Source organism: Anas platyrhynchos, chromosome 3, assembly GCF_047663525.1.
Source record: "Anas platyrhynchos isolate ZD024472 breed Pekin duck chromosome 3, IASCAAS_PekinDuck_T2T, whole genome shotgun sequence".
In the NCBI taxonomy this organism is placed as follows: domain Eukaryota; kingdom Metazoa; phylum Chordata; class Aves; order Anseriformes; family Anatidae; genus Anas; species Anas platyrhynchos.
Window position 1 is genome coordinate 33,843,705 of NC_092589.1, and position 18,150 is coordinate 33,861,854.

At 43.3% G+C, this 18,150-nt stretch overlaps 1 long non-coding RNA gene across 1 annotated transcript; it reads left to right on the forward strand.

Moving 5' to 3' along the window:
* Nucleotides 1–375: 375 nt before the first annotated feature.
* LOC119716277 (uncharacterized) lies at nucleotides 376–16,447 on the forward strand. Its single transcript, XR_005264069.2, has 5 exons — nucleotides 376–5,652; nucleotides 13,097–13,231; nucleotides 13,723–15,128; nucleotides 15,213–15,872; nucleotides 15,965–16,447. It is a non-coding gene; the product is annotated as an uncharacterized lncRNA (long non-coding RNA).
* The last annotated feature ends 1,703 nt before the right edge of the window (nucleotides 16,448–18,150 follow it).

Here is an 18,150-nt window from a genome sequence, read left to right on the forward strand (position 1 = left end):
CTCTGAACTTGTTCCCCAACTATGAGGAATATTGCTCACTCCTTGTAACACAACTGAGAATTCGCACAGGAGAAATGCATTTCGCAGGGGGAACTGAAATACCAAATATAACCTGATAGGAAACTTGGCTTCATTAGTTCAATGAATCAGTTCAACAGAACAATCTGTTCATTTATTTATTGTGTTGATGTGATCCAGTGCTGCAATTTCAGCTAAGCAAAAATGGTTACTAATGCCATGGTGCTAAAAAAAAAAAAAAAAGGAAAAAAGTGCTGCTCCTGCTTCTTTGTGTTTGTCTTCATCTCACTAGAAAGCTCAAGGACATTATCAAGATGTATTTATGCAAGCTATGTTAATTTTTTAGGCCAAGGTACATTATTCAACTTCCTTGGTACAATAAATGAGAGTTGGCAGCCCAAAATAATCTGTGTATGTTGTGGAGACAACAATAGGAATACATATGCAAGGTTACATTAGCCCTAACTCCACAGGGCTGCCTGATGTCTTCACAAAGAGAAGTTGTCATGGGAATGCCAGCGTATACATCAAAGAGAAAAAAGATATGAATAGTCATGAAAACATAAGAAGAGTGTGTGTACAAACATGTATTTTGTATCTACAAGTATATGATCCTCAGAAGAACATCAAAACTTTACAAACACACATGAGTATGTGTAGGTGTATGCCACATCACCCAATCCATTTTCTTCTATTTAATAAGAAACGTCCTTTTTTTTTTTTCTGCTTCCCTATACTATTTCAGAGCATTTAAAAGTATTTTAAAGAGTTGTACAGTTTCTACCTGCAAATGGCAGTGCCCCTTTCTGAACTCCACAGACCTATCCCTCCAGTATGGCTAATATATGTCCCTACGATGTCTGCAATTTCACATAAAAACACTAACCTTGTTCAGGGAATATGGTGTGTTCCTCCATTGTTTCTGCCTCATTTTTATACCAGCCTTTCTGAGTTTGTCAAAAATTTTCCTTCTGATTTCAAGTTTTCATCTAGGCCAGTACAGCTACGTGTACATCATCAAGTGGTGGGGACCGACAGGCATGCATTTGGAGGCAAAGCAGCTGTGCTGAGGCCATGACATCCCTGCCATGCCCCAGGTTAATTTTTGATGAGCTGTGGCCTGTTCTCAGGAACTCCGTGCATACCTAATGCTTCTGCAATGGATCTTCGCAAAGTGTGGTTCCAGTGTCCCAGGCCTGTTCCATGGGGTGAAGCAAAGCTTGCCAAGTTGGGACAACTGGGAGATTTGCCTCAGCAGTGCACACCTAACCCAACCCAAATCATTGCTCTGTAAATACACATTTACACTGGCAAGCATAACTGCATCTCCCATAAGCCCTCGAATTAGCTGTGGCTTGTAGCATAAAAGGAAGACATCATAACACTCCGACAAGACAAAACAAACCCATGAAGTCAAGTCCCTGCCTAACTAAAGCCACTCAGTGAACATTTTTCTTTATCTCTAAAGAATAAGTCATTTACGTATCAAAGTTTTCAGCTGATACCATTGCAAAGACTAGAATAGAATCACAGAATCATTAAGGTTGGAAAAGACCTTCAAGATCATCTGGTCCAACCATCACCCTGCTACCAATGTCACCCACTAAACCATGTCCCTAAGCACCACGTCCAACTTTTGACTACTTTTGAATATTTTAAAAATAAATGACACACTTCTCTTCCCAAACATCCCTTCAATGAAATGAAGTTTAAAATAGTGAATATTTTACTACTAATCACTTGAGTGAACATGAAGCTTGTCAACATTCACCACTCTTTGACAGCCTTCTGTGTTGCTGATGAGAGACTGGTAACACAGAGCTTACTACCTTTACCTAGCTCTGTTGCAGACATGTATGTGTCCCTCAGTAAATCATTTCACCACTTAGCATTTGCATTTCCCTTTCAGCAATACCATGAAATGTTAAAGTTATAGCTATACGAGTACTTGTATATATAAAAATTATGCTATACACAACATGAAGACAGGATTTCTGCTACAGTCAATGCACGCACATATTTACATTTGCAAGTACATAGACACACACACAGAGCATGCGACGTTGCAGATTGTTTCAAGTCCCTTGTTTTGCTTTTCCAGCAGGTCTGTTAAAATACAACGTAAGTGCAGAATGTGTTTTAATTGCTGTTTGCACCTGGTCGTGGCGTTTGAGGAGCTTTTTGTCTCTGGATCCGAGCTAGAGCCCCCTGGAGGCCGAACAGCAGGTAACTGGGGCAGCCTCCTCATTCGCCGTTCTCCTGCTGCCACCTTTTGGGGGAAAAAAAATGTGCAAAGAGAGCATCAAAACCAGCTGTCAAGAACGGGAGCGCTGTGTCCGCGTGTTTCCATCGCTATAGCTGCTCCAAATTCAAAAATATTGCAGCCAAGACGTACGACTGGGACTAAACCAGCGGGTCACGCAGGGAACCGGTCTCCAGCGTGGCGCAGAGAGCTGCTCTCTCTGACCACGGAGGATTTTGCAGCATCTTTTTTTACCAGAAGCAACGCTCACCGCCCCCTGGCCCGCCCTGCCATGGCGCCGTGACGGGGCCGCGCGGGGGAGCCCGAGGGCCGCCGCCCGATGGCTCCGTCGCGGCCCTGAGGCCTGGACGCTGCCTGGAGGCTTTCGCCGGCTCCCGACTGACGGTGTAAGACTGCTGTGGGGTTTCCAGCCCGGCAATAAACGGGAAACCTCGTGCCTGAGTGCCTCTGTGGGAAATCCTCGGGGAAAGGGAACTGGGCCGGGATGGCGGGCTGCGAAGTCTCTCCACGCAGAAGCATCCTGCTAAGGGTGGGTGCTGCTAGCTGGGCGCCTCACCAAGGTCGGTCTCAAGAGGTTCAGGTGGTGTGGCGAGGCACTGAACAAACAGAGGTGTTAGTCTTTGGTTTTCACTAGTTTTATCTTTGGTGAAGAGATAAAACTCTAGGTAAGAGATAAGAGGTAAGGCAAGAGGAGATAGGGGATCTCAGGTGTGGAAAAGAGGAAAAAAAGGATGCAGGTGGGAAGAAGAATGGTGGTAAACAAAGCTGCGTGGACAACAGCTTGCTTCTACGCCAAGCAGGAGTCGAGTTTTTGCACTCATTTCCCACTTTTCCCTGCCCTGAAATCAGTGTTCACTGGGGCTCTGAACTCACCAACTTATCTGAAAACCATTTTTTTTGCTGAGTTACTTTTCTGACAGGTTGGTGGTGAAAGCAGGAGCAGACGACCAAGGGCTAAAAGAAAAAATGAGCAGTTGGATTGACTTGACCCATCTCATGGAAGTGCACCTTGAGGATACATGGCTGATTGGGACTGTTGTAGTGGGAAAAGGGTACCAGACACATGGACAAAGGAACAACAGCACTAAACTGCTCGTATCCAGAAAACACCTGCACCAGGAGAGTACCTGGTATCTCATACACTAGTTAAAAGAGCAGCAGAGCTCTCTGTGGTGTTTGCTCTTGTTTCAAGCACAGATCTGCAACGAGTTAATTCTCATGGTGTGGCTCTGTGTAGCCTGACCCTGGACAAAGATTCAGCTTTGAGTATTTTGTCCCCTGAGTCTTAGAAAAAATATCAAAGAGAAAGGGAAACAGTAGAAAAGAAGCACCAAATAAAAGCAGAATGATCAAAAGTAAAAACCTAAGGTAAAACCAAAGAAGCAAGAAATAAAGGAAGGTAGAAAAAAGTCTGTAAAATTTTAAAGGCTTAGAGAGCTTGTCTCTGCATCAAAGGTGACCGTGACCTGGATTCCTTCCTCCTGAATTTAAGTGTGTTACCAGGGTGCATAGGTATGGGCTTTCTCTAACTTCTGTGTAGAGAAAGGCACCTTCAAAGGGCAACAGCTCCTTAAGTAGGACAGCAGCATCCATCTGCCTCTGGCTGTAGGTGACCCTGATGCTTGCTCTTATATGCCTAGGGTATGCTGACCTCTGCCTGTTGCAAGACAATCCTTGTCATGGAAATTAATGGAGAAAGATATTTGGATTGTAATATATTTGAGGTCAGCCCATGTGACCATTATTTTCTCTTTGGTCTTAAAAAAAACGTGACTTTAGTTTCAACCTTTGGCAAGATGTCCTGCAATCTATTTTGAACTGAAACAGGAGGATGAGCAGAAAATCACAACGCTGTGACAGCTTCCCTGCTTATCTTGGCTGCCTTCTCCCAAAAAGTTGTGCTGAACAGCAGTCTGGTGCAACAATGAAACTTGACCATTATTTCTAAACAAACATGGATTTCTCTGTGCATTTTTTCTTATCTGTATCTCTTTTTATGCTTTAATCCCTTTGAGGCAATGGCAGTCTTTATCTGTGGTGGCACTAAAACCATAATCAGTGTTCAACAGTAAAGCATAGAAGTTAGCTCAATCCAAGCTGCAAAACAGCATGGTTTTAGACACTTACATTTGAAAAGTCAAGTTGCTACTTAGGTTCTGGTTGGTATTCTGTATTCTTTGTAATATCTACTTCTAAGTACCACGAGGAGATGAAAAACATGCACTAAGCACAAGCTTCCTATTTCCATTGTGTTTTACTTTCTAATACATGGAAAAGAGTAGTACATGGAGGGTTGCCATGTAAAGAAATAGTATGATAATTGATTTGTTAAGAAAGCAAAGTCACAGTTACAGTTTAACAATACTACTTATCAGGAACAACATCCTGATTGATTTCAAAAGCTCAGCTTCAGTGCTAGTACTCCTGGGCCCAGTAATTTTGGTAGCTTTGCATACTTCAGATAGATGCCATTATTCATATAAGCTATAAATGCGTCTCAGTCAGATGAGGCAACAAGCGTGAGTTATTAAACAACTGGATGTTTAATAAAAGAAGCGTATACTTCTTCCTGGGAAAAAAATACCAGGAGAATTTACTTTCCTTTTCAGTTCAAAGAACATTGACCAATTCTAGGATTCTAATAAAAAGCAGAACTTTCTATCAGATGATTACAGTGTTGCATAAAAGCCATTATTTAAAGTTCTGGGCAAGGCACCTGCATTGTTTTGGCGGTCACACATGAGTGAATAGACATACTTAATTCTGGAGGGAATATCTGACATTTCAGAAATGTATTCGTGGCTGGGTTGCGGAAGCCAGCATTACAGACCAGTTGTAATGCTAGGTCTCCCAGGGCCCTGTGCCTTCACTCTGCAAGGCTCTCTGTCTTTTTTGCCATTTTCATCTGGAAAGACAATGGCAAAACAGGGCAGAACTCGCTGGAAATTTCTGACAGCACATTTCTCCACTGGGGAAAAAAACAAAAACAAATTGTAATTGACAGATTTCTGAGTAGTGCATTGGCTCTGACAGAAGCCAGGCAGGATCCCAAGCTGCCTGCTTCCCCTGCAGGCATACTTGGCTTCCTATGTCAGCAGCTTGCATGCTTTCTGGGCTCCTTCACAGTGCTATAAGGAAGCTACCATTGGTCAAGGAGCCTGCAAACCTGCGGGGTGGAACCAGGATCAAGCCCACATTTTCAGGATGATCCAACTTTGGACAGATAGTCTTTTCCAGAAATGTGGAGGATAAAATCTGGTTCTCCAGCACTCTGATGACCAAGCAGATGGTCTCCTTTCCCAGAGCACCGGAGGCAATGCCAACAGCAGAAGGAGCAACCATCCTCCTCTAGCCCAGAAGTAGCAGCAGAGGTAAGGTGATCCAAGGAAAAAGAGGTATCCCCTCTTCCCTTTTCGAGATACAGAGGTGGAAGGAACCCATCAGCACCATGGGGCTGTGGCTGCTGGGCTTTTCTGTTCCTGGCACATACCATCTTCCGTGGAGATACAGTTGATGGATACTTAGCACAGATCAGTGAGCAAGGGCAGTAAACACAGGGTAATTAGTAGTTCTCAACTCCTGTTTTCAGACTGATAAAGGCACTAGCACACCCTGCTACATCAGTGATGCTCGGATCTTGTTTGAAACTCTCCTTCACTGGGCATCTACAGTTTTTAAGCAAGTAGTGAAAAGCTAAGCAACTGTTCAACCTGAATATTTTTAGGCTTTCTACCTGTAAACAGCTGTTCTTCAATACAGCTCTGAGCATGTGTATTTCCTTTGCAGTAAACACAACATAATTGTGATTACCCAGGCAACACATGGCAATTCTGCTTCTCTTCCCTGTAGAGGAGAAACTGCTGTACAGTGAATTTAACTCAAGCCCAGAACACTCTGTGTCACGTAGACTTCAGAACAGCGCAGATCCTGAAGTCTTTATTCAGGCCCTGTTTAAACAAGCTGCACAAGCATAAGTCTAACTAACATCATGGCTCACTGAATTTAGGTCCCAAGGCTAACTCAAGCAAAGTATTCAAGGAAGTTAAACCCAGGCTGCAGCTTTTGATCTGTCATTCATATCAGAAGCCTTACACCTGTGAATAAGGCCTATTATTACTTTCTCTTTTCATAACTTTTAGTTCTCGTTAGGCTTTCACAGTCACCTGTAATGTATTTTCCCAGCTAGAGATATTTGTAGAAGCAAATAGAGCAGGACAGCCTTGTAAGACATCTGGTCAAGAGGCAGCATTGAACTTGTCACAACTAAGTGATTTGCCATAAAACAGTGGAAAAAAAAAAACACATTAATCTTTCACTGGTTCCGTTCTAGGTTGTGAGAAGAGAGGTGAATTTTATTTTTTTTTTAAAGTGTTTTCTATACACAATACCAGAAAGTTAAACATGCATTTTCTTCTTTGTAAGCAAGTCCAAGCTTCTGGCTACAGTCCAACAGACGTTTTTCTTTGTCCATTAAGGCAATCTCCTACACAGTTTACCAGGGGAGGATGAAATTCCTCACGCTGTGTTATAAACATTCATCATTGAAATCACGCTCCTAATAGCAAGAACAGCAGGCAAAATTTAAGACAGCTCTGTGCTGCGTGTGCTTTCCATAGAGAGACTCCAGAATCAGGACTGAACCTGTAAAGCTAAAGACCAAACAAGCCACTGGGAAAAGCTTAAACATGACAGATTTCTATCACTAAGAATTTGGACATTCAGTGAAAATAGGAAAAACCTCATTCTGTCACTCCAAACATAAGCTGAAGTAATACTTAGATGTCAAAGGAAAGAGTTCTGGCCAGGGAGATCTCACTTACCAGCTCACCTCCCCGTCTTCCCTTTCAGCTGCAATTTACTCCCTTCTCTGCCAGTCTCCCTAATTAGTTCAGGGGATATGTTTTTGTATAGCCCTAATAAAGAGGAATCACCTTAGATATAGCGCTTCCCCAGGCGCTGACCTTTTGCTCTGCATCCGTGTCCTGTGCCAGCTCCTGGGAGGGAGGGCTAGGCAAGGATTTCCTATGTGCTGCCATTGCCAGCAACGGGGAAGTTGGACTTCCCTCCCTCCTTTAGGCCTGTGCTACCACCATTAATGAATTATTTCCTTTATGAAAGCATTTTTGCAAAACTGAGTAGGGAAAAAGCCAAGAGAGCTATCAAAAACTGAACAAGTTACTACAGAATTTCTCAAGCATTTTCAAAGATTAAAACTTTCTGCAGTCCATGTTTCTAGAACAAAATTCATGAACCTCCATGAAGGGCATATTTTTATTGAACAGATTAATTTGTAAGGGACTTCCAAATGGTCTGTTAACATGCAAACGGCAAGAGGCTGCTGGGGTGGGATTTTCTGGGCATACTGTGAGCACGTGAACACCAGCCTTCTGCCACTGCACCTGGTTTTCAGAGTTAGGTTTTAGCAGTGTAGCTGGCAGGTTTTTAGTGTGTGGACCTGGCGAGTCTGGGAGCCCCATTGGACTGTAACTTACATAGAAGGCTGTGCTGAGTCCTGGCAAGCCTAGTCATCCAGAATTTAATGGTGCATTAGAAGGAAACATGCCAAAATATCTACCTGAACTGTTCCCTCAACACATTCCTTTGTGGTGTTTCTTGGCTAGTTGCTCAATCCCTTAGATCTGAAAACTGAAAAAACAAAACAAAACAAAACAAAAACACACACACAAAACAAACAAACAAACAAACAAACAACAACAACAAAAAGAACCACCACCAAAAAAAAAAAAAAAAAAAAAAAAAAACAGTTCTAGAACTGAAAGTAAATAAATAAATAAATGAATGAATAGTTGGTGCTTGGAATTATATTCTTCACAATTCTTCACATATCATATGTGGCAAAAATACCCCAGAATATTATAAAACTTCAATTTTCTGAAAAGAAAGGCAACACCTGAGAAATAATTGTATGTTCCTAATACATACTATTAGGGTAGCATACTTTTAGTTAATACTCTAAAGTAGCAAAAGAGTGCTTGTGAATTTACATGCAGATATATGAAAGTCAGAAGTGCTCTGTAGACATTTAGTTTTTCAAATTTTGAGTGAGATATTGCAAAATTGAGACTTTGAATAGATTGCCTTTTAAAGCAATCTTAGTCAGAAAAGGTTCTTTAGACTAACACTACACTCTACAAACACAAACATATCCTGTTACATCATAACCTCTCTCAGTTTGTTCTCTGTGAATGGCTTGGTCAAAATCCCATCAATTGCAGTGCTCCCCTCTTCCTTTCCCCAGTGGATCTCTATTTAGGTAGCACTTTAAAGCAGGCACACAAAAAGCGTGAAATTGTGGTCCTAGGGAAAGAGGAGAGCTTAGCACAGGAAAAGATCCAATGTACAACTAGCAAAGGATTATGGAGGTTATTTAATTTGTGTTTTCACAATTCACATATGTGGATGATTACAACGTCTGCTGCAGAAAGTGGAGAGGATTCTGTGCTTGCCTGTGTTGCTGCGCCACGAGAAAACAGTCTGGGTTAGCTGGGTCGTGACAGTCAGTCGTGTCAATCAACAGGAAAATGCAGGGCAGATTTCCTGGAAATGATGGAACTGGTATTTTTGTAAATTGTGGAGTATTTCGCATTCGGGCTGTATGAAATTGTGGTGTATTTATAATTCTTTTTGTAACCATAGTAAACACTGGAAGTTGTTTCTTGCAGAAGTAATGCTTAGTGCGAATGGTCCTTGGCTGTCTGCTAGCTACAAACCGAGCAGTGAGTTCCACCAGAGCAGCAGTCACAGCACAATGGTTTGTATGCACAACATGCTACTGTACCTACTGCACATGCTGTGTAAACATCAGCTCAGCAAGCAATGACAGGAATTTGGAAGTAATTTTGCATTGTATATTTGTGGTTTCTTTCCATTTCCTTGACCAGACAAAATAAAGCAAGGAATCCTCTTAGTGCTCAGCTAATGATTGCCACGGGTAACTTCTACTGCAAAAACAGTCTCACATATATAAAATTCCAGCTCTCTTCTCCATAAAGAAGAAATTCCTTCCAAATGTCCTGTCCCCAGATGACCATGATATGTCATAACATTTCAGCCACAATTCCCTGTACATCATGGTGTTATTGGGGGTAACAGAGTCCTTAGTCTCCTGTTGGAGCGAGGGAATCCTTTCACTGTCTTCAACAAGCTTTGGATCACTCTCCGTCTTGCTTAGCCCATTTCGGGGAGAAGCCAGTGACTCTCCTAGACTTCACCCTCTCTTCCTTTTGGGACACCTATTCATTTACAGGCTTTTTGAATCTTAACTATTGTCTTAGGAGAGGTTTGTGATTTTTTGTTTGTTTGTTTTAAACCCTGGCATTGGACTGTGAGTTGCTTATAGACTAAGAAGAGCCTTGTGTTTATAAGCATCTTGAGAAAACTGAATCACAAGTATTCAATAAAATATAACCAGCAGTTAAATTACTCACAGATACAAGAGTTTAACTAAACACAGAAAATACCCTGGTGTTCCACCCCACAGGGTCTTATCGCGGTCAGCTTGGCTTCTATACTACAAAAACATCCTCAGCTCTTCAAATATGCCAATAAACTTCCCCTGCGAGGCAGACTTCAGCAAATAAAGCCATCCACTCACGCTACATTGCCAGTGTTTGCTTGTTAGACTGAGAATAAAAGAGCCAAAAATGTCTCCACTGAACCAACAAGCTGCTGAAGGGGTTCGGAAAAGCATGGGAAAGCAGAAGAGTTGACGCCATAGAGATAGGATTCGGGACAAGGTGATGTCAGTGCCTAGCATGCAGCATTTTTAGCACGCAGACAGCAAAACATACAGACTCCAGAATCCTTCCAGCAGCCAAGCAGTTCTGCCGAAACACGGATGTCACAGGGGAGGTGTTTAACAGACTTGCTGTACAGAGCCAGACTGAGGTCTTCAGAGAGAGAAATGAAAGGCGCACATCTGGGAACTAAACCAAACCAATACTGGTACTGTAATTGCACGAGGCTTTCACTTGCTATCACATATAAAGGAGGTTGTACGTTTGAACAATTCTTTTTTAAAGTTCACATTGATTCTCCACTCTATTGTCTTATAAATGGAGATATGCAGAATAAAAAGCTTCGTTGATGGATATCAGACTATACTATCAATAACCAGAATAAAAGAGAGTTGGTCCCCAAAGTAATATATTATTTTTCTATGAATAAGAACGTTAGAGAAAGCAGCGATAAAAAGGGAATAGCGCAACTCTCCAAAGACTGAATGCATCCACAGCGTAATGATGTTCAGGCAGCATGCTGGGAAACAGAATTGGTCAGGAATGAGCAATTAGTTCAAGGAAAGGAAACATAAAAATGAGGTTAGAAACATAGGGAACTTCTAAAAAAAAAAAAAAAAATTATATATAAAACAGAATTACCTTGAGAAAAAAGGTTTTCATTTTTAAAGCAATTTATTTGGCACGGATTAACAAAGCAATAGTTCAGTCTAAGGACAGCAACTATTCGCTTTCCAAGAAGAAGCAAATGGATATCCTCTATTAGATGCTAAGAAAAATAAGTGTATGACAACAACAACAAAGCAATGTTTGTGGGGAAGGAGAACTTAAGGGCCCCAGAAGACTCAGAGAACTCCTGAGGCAGAGATATCCTGTGCCCAGTGCTGTCTCTTTGCTACTTGCACCCTGGCCTGGGCATAGCACCAGAAAAAAGCCATTGTTTTCACCTTTGGTATAGAGATGATGGTCTGGGGGTTAGTGAGCATATGGTCTACAGCATTTGGGCTTCAAATGGGAATCCTTTTATTCAAAGTCGGAGTAGATGGTCTTTGAAGGTCCCTTCCAATCTAATCTATAATTCCACAAAAATTTCTAGTTACAAATAACATTTGTGGAATATCTGTATCAGCAGCCATTACATTTACAAGGCTGCTGAATTAAGGAAAGCCTCAACGTTTGCATTATTCTGTTTGTTAGCAAGGCATGTGCCGTGTGTCCCTGGACTTGCTGAGTCTGTTTGGACCCAAGACCAGGCATTGCACCTTCGTGCAGTCTCCTGACTGCCTCAGCCTCAGGCTGACCTGATCCTCTGGAGCATGTTGTACCCCAGGCCACCAGCAAGGCCACCAGCAATCTCCTGTAGTCCCAGATTGTTCCAGCCACTGGGCAAACCTGTGTCCCTCGTGTGCCATGCAAAAATATTTGCTCCACATAATTTATTGGTAACTTACTTAGAAGCAGGTTTAGATGGTCATTCAGGGGAGTTCTTTCTGGCTGGGTGCTCGTGTTGGCAGAAGGAGAAAAACAAACATAAACAGAAGGAAGGACCTAATGCACGGTTTCTTCTGATGCGAGGTTTGACGAACCAGAGCCGCAAACTGCCCCAGTGATGGGAAAACTGGAGCAGGAAAACACATCTAGAGCTGTGCATTTTGGGGCTGATTGAGGTCTGAATGTGCTGCACGCTGCTCTCTGAGCACTGGGGAGCTCAGGCACAGGCGAGTGCAGCAGCAGAAGTGCGTACAGCTGCCTCTGAGGGCTGAACCAGGAGATGCTACCTGGGCTTGTGACTGTGCTTTGTGGAACTCACAAAGACTTATAACTACTTTTTTTTTTTTTTTTCATTAAAAGCACAGTTTCTCTTTCACTCATCTAGAAAACCTTCACTGAGCCCCTGGAGGAACTTAGGCCCCTACCTGCCTCATTCTCTACCCAAATTCAGACCTCCAAACCCCAGGCTGCTGTTGGCATGCACCTGCCTGAGGAGGCACAGGAGCAGCGTGCTGCCTGCTCTTCTGCCTCTCAGCACACTGTAACTGCTGTGGTGCTGCTGTGCCCCTGCTGTTACATCTCTGAGTCCTTAAACAAGCTCTTAGCTGACCTACAGTGCCTGCAGGCCCGCTGCACCAGGCATTTTCCATATTGCTGTCACAGGGTCAGGCACACAGTGCTCGCAGCAAAGGTGTTTCCTCCTGATACCCGACAGCCACATGACTACTGCAGCCTCTGGGAGACAGGAGAGTCTGCCCCCCAAAAAAGGGACATCTGATTTTTGTGGAATAACCAACACCCTTCTCATGATGGGAAAAGCAAGACAGCACCCTCTTCATGTGAAAAGGGATTGAGTGACTAGCTTTTGGTGCTGCAGCAAAGGCACGTGGTGGCAAATAATGGGATGTGAATGCTTCCATCCAGCATGGGGTGGAGGTAGGTCCTCACCTGCCCCCGAGCTTTGCTCTTCCCCTCAGCACCATCCACTGGCCTTGCAATCAACATTTCAGCTTCACGAGACTCAAAGCTCTCCTCACACCGTGCTTGATGAGGTACCCAGGTACTAATTGGGAGGGGTGGATCCCCTTTGTGTTGTTATTGCAGGACACAGGAGGGAAAATGGACAGGGAGAGCCGAGGGAGCACAGCACACCCACCCAGCCCATTTGGCAGCCTGAGCTGGAAATCTGAAATGCCTGCTCTGCAAGAGACATTTCCTTCCTGAAGACACTGGAATGAAGACCTAGCGCAGGGCTGCATTGAATGCACGTTCCGTGCTAAGGCTGTAGTGCATACCCCAGCACCACTACAGGCAGCTGTCTGCATGTGTGACCCTTCCCTAAGCACCAGAGGCAAATCCACAGGGAAGGTCATTTGCTGCAATTCCCCTAGCCCGGGTGAAGCTGCAACAGCCAGTGATAGCACAGGGTTTAACAGACTTGTTTTTCCGGGCAGCAACAGGCAGAGGCAGCATATCACAGCTCTTCTGTCATGAAAGAAAATGACCCTCTTTACTCTATTTCAAGGCAAAATTAGGATTTTCTTTCATCCTCACATATCTTCTTTAGGAACAGACTCAAGTGAAGAAAGTTTTTGAGGCGTTTGGATTCTGGAGGCTGCTTCAGAGCTATCTTGGAACCTCCTGAGAGGATTTCCAGAGATTCTCATCAGCTCCTCATAAAAGATCTTGCCAAGCCAAGAGGGTATGTGGGCCAGTTTCCAATCTCACCTGAATTCCCCTCTGTCCTCTTCTGCATTCTGGGGTTAGCATATTTCCTAAAGAGATGCTGTTTGCTTTCCTTTTTCCTTTTTCATGTGTGACACGAGCGTGCACAGTGCCCCAGGTATTTGGAGCCCCCAGGCATTTGCTTGTGCTCACACTGAACCCATTCTCACCCAGAGAGTATTTTTCATGCTCAGGACAGACACACGGGTGTTTCTGGAAAACCTGGCCTTTCATCTTCTCCAAACTAGCCATAATAAGCATCAAAAGATTTTAACCTGCATTTACTGAGCCGCTATCCCACAAACAATTTGCAGGTCAGTTTACATACCCTCCACGCAGTCTTTGGGCTTTAGAGGATGGAAGCAACCCTGGCCATGCCAACGGGTGTTACATTACGTGACAGCCTGGTGATGTTGGGTTAACCTTCAAAGAAACTGGACTGAAAGCATGTAACTATTTTCATTACAGCCTCCACCTGGACTGACATCACAGTCTCACATAATAAACAAGAGCCCTGTCCACTAAACCCTTTCAAGCTGTATGTTTTAATCAAGTTTTCAGCTGATGCAAAGATTTTGGTGAAAATCCCACTTTGAAAAAAATCACACTGTGAGTGCCTTTATGTTTGTGGATTTCCCCTTCCCTTGATCACATTTTATTTTGTTCCGCTTTCTTTACTAATTTTGCCAAAACTAACTTCTGCTGGCTTTGGTTTGCTTTACTCCCAGGTTTTTACTTCAAACATTTGATTTTGAAAGGTTTTAAAATCTGGACTTGGGAATAAATGTCGCAGGTTTTCAAAGCCAGAGCAATTTGCTTTAGCAAGCTGGTGTATTGCACCTGTATCAGCTTAGTGGCACAAAACATCTTTGGGGAATTTTTCGTTAAAGATTTTTCATTTTATTTTCACTTAGACATCAGAACAAGAGCCTAGCCAAGACTGATTGAACTTTAAATAGTTTTACTCACAGCAGTGAGGAGAAACGGGATGCATAAAGGGTTTGCTTGCTGTGTGCTTGGCCTGTGTAAACGCCATGCCATTAGTACCAAAATTATTCACACTTGTGTTCCTCACTTAGTGGGTGAAAAAGAATAAAGTATCTGAAGTTTGAGCAGATAAGGCAAGGGTTCAACCCATGCTGTGAGGGAAAATTTACTTTACTAAAGCTGAAGAACTGGCTGATGTGCCTGACAATCGTAGACAATTAGCAGCATTTTAAGACACAGCCAAATTTGGCATTTTTATACATGCTAACACTGTTTTGTGCTATTTAAATTATTCACGTGTCTTATTTTGTATGCCCAGGGTGAGAGATCTGCCCTTGTTAGCACACTTCATGTTGCTGCTCATGACCTCGGCGTTATTTCATATAGGCAAAAGCTGATGTTTGCTTCGTTGCTGTCATTTTACTAGGGATGGGTCATTATGCAATTATGGGTCCTTTAATACACAAATTAATTAGCTTAATTACTTTGTATTTGCCTGCTCTGGCTGGGCCCTTTGCCTAATGAAAAGATCTGTAACGTAGGAGCTGGCTGTCCGCTCTGAACTTGTCATTTCTCCACACGCGCTGCTCTGCCACAGCTTTTGCTGGGCACACAAAACAGGATGACAATCAGAATGCGCAGAGGGGAGAGAAACTAATGAACAAAGCCTGTGTTTGACAGCTTCAATGTGCTGAAGCCAGCCAACACCTGAAGTCACCTGATGCCGGTTACAGGCACACCTGCTGACAGAAGCTGGGGCATCTGCAGGGAAGATGCAGGTCTAGAAGATGTGCTCACAGCCCATCAGAGCTGGAGGAATACAGCTCAGGCACAGCCCACTGCTGGCTAGGCTGGGAGCTGCAGATACCTACGTCTTGGCTGAAATGGTATCTGACCCCTTTCCTTAAGCTGCTGCATGGGAAGGTCATGTGGGAGGCAGGTGTTAACCCTGTTTAGATCCTTTTCTGCAGGTCTGTCGACTGGCAAGGAGACCCAAAACAGGCAAGGGAGATGGATTTGTTTCAGCCCATCCTTCTGTCATCCTTATGTTGGGTAGGAGCTTTCCAAAGCTGTCGTTACTGGACTCCTTGAGAAGTATCAAAGTGAATTTGTCATGATTGGAAGGAACTGGATCACCATCTAAGGCCATCGGGGAGGAGAAGTCAGAGAAGCAAGTGATGAGTAGAGTTCAAAGAGAAAGTACTCCTGCTGGACCCGTGCCGGTTCTCAGGTCCAAGCTCGGCATCCATATGGGCTGGACACAAACCTGTACTTGGTCAGAGCACTTAGAGGACTGAGGCACACAGTGGGAGCCAGCCACATCCCTACATGTAACTGTGCCAGCATGTAATCCCTCTCCAAACATCCTGCTGAGACTCCACCTGCACTTCTTTTCTCTCATTCCAGAACCTACGAGTTTCCTCACCAACTGCCTCCTGGTTCTGCGGGCACAGCCATCTGCAGTGTCTGGAGGTGGAAACCTGAGAGCGCTCCTTCAGCTGCTTGGTGCCTGGTCATGTCAGCTCTCCAGTCACCTCCACTCAGCAACATCTACTGGCTTTTTGGGTACCTTCAGAAACAAGGAAGTCAGATATATTCCCTGTAGAATATTCCCTTTTTTGTCCTTCACTGTGAGTTGCCAATCATTTAATCTTCATCCTCTTTATTGTTTGTTTTTTTTTTTTTATTATTACTTGTTTGTATTTTTTTTACACAATTTCAGAAATGCTGAGGTTGGATGGGACCTCTCAAGATCATCTAGTCCAACTCCCCATGCTCAAACAGTGCCAGCTAAAGCAGGTTGCTCAGGACATTGTCCAGTTGGGTTTTGGAATATCTCCAAAGGCGGAGACTCCACAACCTCTCCGGGCAACCTGTGCCGGTGTTTGATCACCTTTACACTAAAAATAAATAAATTTCTACATTTAAATGGAATTTCTTGTGTTTCAGTGTGTGCCCATTGCCTCTTGGCCTTTCAGTGGGCACCACCACATTGCTGGCTCACTTGTAGTCTGCTGGGATCCTCAGGGACAGCTTTCCAGCCAGCCAGCCTTCAGCATGTACTGGTGCATGGGGTTATTCTTCCTCCAGGGCAGGACGTTGCATTGCACTTCTTGAATTTTGTAAGGTTCCTCTTGGCTCATTTCTTCAGCCTGTCAAAGTCCCCCCGAGTGGCACCAAACCCATCTGGTGTATGAACCATTCCTCCTTGTATTGTACCATCTGCAAACTTGCTGAGGGTGCAATCTGTCTCTGCATCTAGGTCATTAATGTCAAGGTTACCTAACTGCAGAACAATCAGATATTTCAAATGCTGATAGCTTTTACCCACTGGTAACGCTTTTGCTCAATTTATTTAGGAATATCCTGTTTGTGGAAAGTAAAGACAAACAATTCTCCATTATTCACCTTTGTGTTTTAGGTGCAACATAAAGCCAGGGGATTATTAAGTGAGCCTTAATCTGATGAAAACTGTAACAGAGTATTTCCAAGAAAGCAGTTTTGTTTTTCAGGATGAACGTCATGCAACAACAATTAGAGGAACACTAAGACTTATTTTTTTACTAAAGATTATGTACTGAAAACAGTCTGTTTTCTGAAGTGGGTTTTGTGGCTACAACACGGAACACACATACTAAAAAAGAACAAAGGAGACATTAAAAGATACCTCCTAGCCCTGGAGTAAAACTAAAACACTGGAAATAGGATGTTCCCAGAAAAAAAAAATAATAATAATAAAAATTTAAAAATGCATAAAGCGTATCTAAATATATGTATAAGTATATAAAAATATATGCAGCACAAGCATACCCTAGCTTTGACAACACAGTGTAGTATGTATTTTCATGCCAATATCACACACAGAATCACACAGAATTTCTAGGTTGGATTTCAAGATCATCGAGTCCAACCTCTGACCTAACACTAACAGTCCCCACTAAACCATATCCTTAAGCTCTTCATCTAAACTTCTTTTAAAGACCTCCAGGGATGGTGACTCCACCACCTCCCTGGGCAGCCTGTTCCAGTGTCTAACAACCCTTTCAGTAAAGAAGTTCTTCAGTATGTGTTCATTCTCTTGATGCAAACGTGTGCAAAAGATGGGAGACAGATCTGAGGTGGGGAAGTAACAGATGTATACACAGACATGCTTGTAAAGCTCTCCTGTGTAAGAAACAGAACAGCAGCTAGAATTTGCACAAGGCCAAGAGCCTCTATCCTCTTTCCTAGCAATAAACAAGGCCCTATAATGTCTCTGATACATTGATCTTTGCATCTGTCTTACCAGAACTGTGTCTCTTTTGTGTTTTGTGACAGTAACCCATAGGGTACTTTGCTATCACTCTCAATCCTGAAAGATAATGGGGCAAAACATAACTGTTGTTTGTTCCTTTGCGTTCACAGGCTGTGTTCCTGTTTGATTAGTGATGTTTCCTCTTTCCTGTCCTTTGTTTATTGCTCTAACACATTTCCTGTTTATCAGTTTATAGTAACCAGACAAAAATAAAATTGTTTAGAGCTCTGAGAGACCTCTGTCTGGAAGTGCTGGAGGTTCAATCAGACAAAGTGTTTGACTTCTGCACTCCTTCCTGATCTCTCTGCTTCCTCTTCCTCTCCATTTTCTCTCCCCTTTCCCAACTCTCCTCTCTTTGCCATCTCACATGGTGTTTTTCACTCACCCCCAAACCTTTCACTCACCCATTCAGGCACTGGAAACTTAAGTATTTGGCCAGAAGGAGGGAAGGAACCACAAAAAGAGGCCACAATGCAGCCAGTGTAAACATGTGCTTCACAGAGGCAAACCATCTTGGTCCAGCAGTACTGGTAAGAGAAACAAAGCTGGACTTGGCTCTCCTGTGATAGGACGTGCGCAGGGCAAGCCAAACAACTGAGTGAAACTGAGCCCAT